The following is a 4,242-nucleotide window of genomic DNA, read 5'->3' on the forward strand; positions in this document are numbered from 1 at the left end:
AAAATTGTTGGGGCACATGCTTATTAATTGAGGATTCGATTGCCTTTAAGATATTTAGTAAGATATTGGATGATCAACACCTTGCTGTATGTCAGTTCCCCTTCTTATTTGCTGCTTCGCAAACCTTTAATGACACAGATTAATCAGCAGCTGGATTATATAGTATATAGTGACCCACTGTCTGGTCAGATATACCTTGATATACCTTAAATACACTAGACTACACTAGATGTCCAGATTTTCACTGAACCCTCTTCTAGTGATTGTGTTCATGTTACTTGAAGTTTAACCAATTGATGACACAGTTGTGCTACAGACAGACTCAGGAGATCCTTTGTCCCAGAAGCCATCAGACTCTTCAACTCCATCCATCCATCCATCCATCCATCCATCTATCTTGGTAGCATTCCTGATAGCAAATCAGGGCTAGAGGATATAAAGCTCCCAGCATTGAGCTGTGGAGCAGTGGACCTGTGTTCTCTGGAATGATTGTGTTTAATGTGTGTAATTCTATGTTTCTATTTGTATTTATTGTATTTCCAGTTACTGTGCGATACCTAGCACCTACACTCAGCTTTACACTTTTGTTACTGGGAAGTGACAATACAGTGGTTTGATTTGATTGGTTTACAGCTCTATCCAAAACTTTTGGGACTAGTTGACAAGTTAGGGATTTAGGAATGGGGAAGTGGGGTGGCGATTATCCAATGCTCTTCACACGCAATCAAAGCGATCAAATCTTTACAGCAATGCTCTTCCTGCTCTAGTAGAAAGCCGTGCCTTGGACAAAAAAGCCAGTTACTCCAATAAAAGCAGAATAAACTCTTTTTTAACACCCATTATTCAGTAGTAACATCGAATTCGCAGGTGTCCCGATACTTTTGACACATTGCTAACCTACGCTAAGAGCTTTGTATGGAAGTTTGTAACTCTTGAGGATTTAAACGATGTTTTAAAGAGGACCTGACAGATAGAGTACAGGCAGCACTCACTGATGAAGACTGATACGGCTTATTGAATTCTAATGAATTACTCTGACCTTAACAGTTAATGATGGTGACTGTTTAACCTCGCCGTGGCCTCCTAAGGCTTTAAACGTTCTTTACCTTTAATTAGCGCGCTAAAGCTGGCTAAAGCTTGCTAATTATACAGTATGTATAATGTATGTAGGGTGAGATTTCACGTTGCACGCTCCAGCCCACTTTTTAACGTCTATTTCCTGAGTTTTTGTTGAGTTTTTTGGTCAGATGTTGGCGGTCGATTTTGGCTCATCGAGACTGATCAATAGTTGTGATCATTGAGTGTGCAGTCTCTCTGCAGCTGCTCTAATTGATCTGTTTGTCTCTGTGGGGCACTGTGCTCTGGAGGAAGGCTCTTCCTAATGATGCCGGTTAGATTACTGTACTGCTGGGCTTCCTGCTCGGCCAAGCAGAAAAGTGCAGCGGCTCTCAGGAGCAGAAAGTTTCTCCTTTCATCTGGACAGCATTGGGCAGCGTTGTTCCAGTACTTTGCAGTAATGTCTGTGTCGGATTAAGGTACATAAGACATAAGAGCACATGCTGCAGGCTCTATGTTAGTGCGGGAGGCTGTAAAACTGTAAGAATAAGAACTTTGTAACGGGTCTCGGAGGGACAATCTAATTCACACAACCATCTAATATTTACAGAGTGGGTGAGAATTGCTTTAAATGAATAATAGATGAATTAATGATGAGGTTACTCAGCGTAGAAACACTCCAGAGACATTCATGTTAACCCTGTAATCATTATGCATAATTCTTGCTTTGTTTCTTTTACTCGTTGACAATAACAATTGTGCACTAATATGAAAGACTTGAATATGAAAGAATTGTTGGAAATGTTGTTCAATGAAACTTTATATGTGTATTTGTGTGAGTCATTAAAAGGAGAATCTACTATGGTTGAGCATGAAGTTATACAGGTTCCTTTATGATACCCTGTGGTTTATTTGCCTACAGATGTTGCAACTGGGTCTGTAGATCCTGCACACTCTGTAAAACCTATGGAAATCGATTGCCTTAAACCATTTAAGCTTAATAACTCAAACAACTTGAGCAAAAAATATTTTCTAAAATGAGTGTGAATAATGCACATAATCATTGTTATGAATAGAATTGAGTAAATCAAGTGCTAACAAGTACTAACCTTGTTTACAGTGTAATTGTTAGTTTATTTAAGTATTTTGGACTCATAATGTGCACTGTAAACCCTAATAAGTTAAGTCTACTCAGATGATTTGAGGTAATTTGTTGCCTCAAATGAATTAAGTTTTCAAAACTCACTTTCTTAAAAATTAATTGTAATACTGTGTGGAGTTGAACCAACATTCATTCTCAAAATCATTAATTTACATAAATGAGCTACAGAGTGAACAGTATTGAGAGCACAGCCATCACAGAGTTACTACCTGGATTCACCAAGGTTTCATGGTTCCAGTCTGTAGCAGTCCAGGTTTCTTGTACAAGACAACTAGCAGATTAAGGCATTGGTGGCTAACTTTGAGGCAGGGGTCTGTCCCAGCTGGCCCACTTTGGACCGATTGAGCAGCCAGGTGGGACCAGCTTAAAAACCCTGCCTCAGTCTTTACTTGAAAGAGATGCTGGCAGTGAGAAGCAGCCCGAGGCAACACTGACCCTGTAAAACACTTCGAAAACACTTTGATAAAGAGACTAGAGCCCCACTGGGCTGTTGCTATGTTTGTTTAAGTTGTATTGGATGTTGGTGGAAGGCATTTTCTAATAAAGGTTAATTTTGAGTTCATTCACTCCCTGTGACAGTTCCAACACCACTATGCCCAGGGGCACCATCACACTAGATGCTGAGCAATTAGGAATGCACGATATATCCTTTTGTCATACTTTGGCAGGAGTAAAAATCCACATGGCTGGACAAGTGCTTATAAGCAGTGGCAGACAGCCTATCCAAAGCTGTGCACCTTAGTTCTGCACAGTTTTACAGTGCAGATATTTCCAGTTGCAGCTGAATTCACGCTTTTAATCCCAGAAAAAAACTCTCTTATTTAACTTCTAAAAAGCTATTTAAATGCTTGATCACTATTGTTTTGCTGTTTTCCTCCTGTTTTGAGTGCTTGGCTGACTCTAAAGCACTGACTCAGCTCACCAAAATGTCTTTGGAACTTGTCATACAGGCATGTCTAGCAGTCTATATCTCTCCCCATGAAATACACTACCCAAACATATCCTCTGAGAGCCTTTTTATAGGGCATTAGGAGTAGCATGTTTTAGTTTTCATTCACATTTCTGCCTGATCTATAACTATATGCTGAGCTTTCAGCAATCTGGGTGTGTTATTTTTTTGTCATTGAGTGTATTTTAATCAGACGGCATAAAACAGGACCATTGTGAGGTAAATTAAAATTAAGGTTACACTTTACTTGGATGGTCCATTTTATGGCCTTGTTGATGTTCAACTGACATTCAACTAACCCTGAATTGAATGTCCATTAAATTTAACTTAACTCTATGTTGAATGTAAATAATTCAAAACAGAACCTAACCCTACACCTAACCCTAACCTTAACCCTTAATCAACCATAAAATCTAACCCTACACCTAACCCTAACCTTAACCCTTAATCAACCCTAAAATCTAACCCTACACCTAACCCTAACCTTGAACCTTAATCAACCCTAAAATCTAACCCTACACCTAACCCTAACCTTAAACCTTAATCAACCCTAAAATCTAACCCTACACGTAACCCTAACCTTAAACCTTAATCAACCCTAAAATCTAACCCTACACCTAACCCTAACCTTAACCCTTAATCAACCATAAAATCAAACCCTACACCTAACCCTTACCCTAACCTTAACCTAAGCTTAAAATCTAACCCTAAACCCAATCCTAAAATATTAAGATAAGCGTTTGGATTAGAGTTGAATGTAGGGTTTTATTCAATAGAGAATCATTCACTTTCACCTTTTAGTTCATTTGCATTTAATAGACATGCAGTTGAATGTTAGTTAAATGTCAGTTGAGCATCAAAGAGGCCATCAAATGGACCATCCAAGTAAAGTGTTACCAAAATTAATTGAACGTATTGTTTCAGGAAACAAAAGGTGCACATACACAAACGTACTCCATAACCCTCTATTCACAGATTAGGTAACAGAAATGGTGAAGAGCTTTTCATTTTCTTCTTCCTTCTGCCGTTCTGGTTGTTTCCATTGAAGCATTTATCATTTTTTAATTACACTTTG

At 38.7% G+C, this 4,242-nt stretch overlaps 1 long non-coding RNA gene across 1 annotated transcript; it reads right to left on the bottom strand.

Moving 5' to 3' along the window:
* Nucleotides 1-3,585: 3,585 nt before the first annotated feature.
* On the bottom strand, nt 3,586-3,996 carry LOC125802968 (uncharacterized). Its single transcript, XR_007440012.1, has 3 exons — nt 3,850-3,996; nt 3,748-3,795; nt 3,586-3,651 (listed from the first exon to the last, which is right to left on the bottom strand). It is a non-coding gene; the product is annotated as an uncharacterized LOC125802968 (long non-coding RNA).
* Nucleotides 3,997-4,242: the final 246 nt, after the last annotated feature.

Source organism: Astyanax mexicanus, chromosome 7 (genome assembly GCF_023375975.1).
Source record: "Astyanax mexicanus isolate ESR-SI-001 chromosome 7, AstMex3_surface, whole genome shotgun sequence".
Taxonomy (NCBI): Eukaryota; Metazoa; Chordata; class Actinopteri; order Characiformes; family Acestrorhamphidae; genus Astyanax; species Astyanax mexicanus.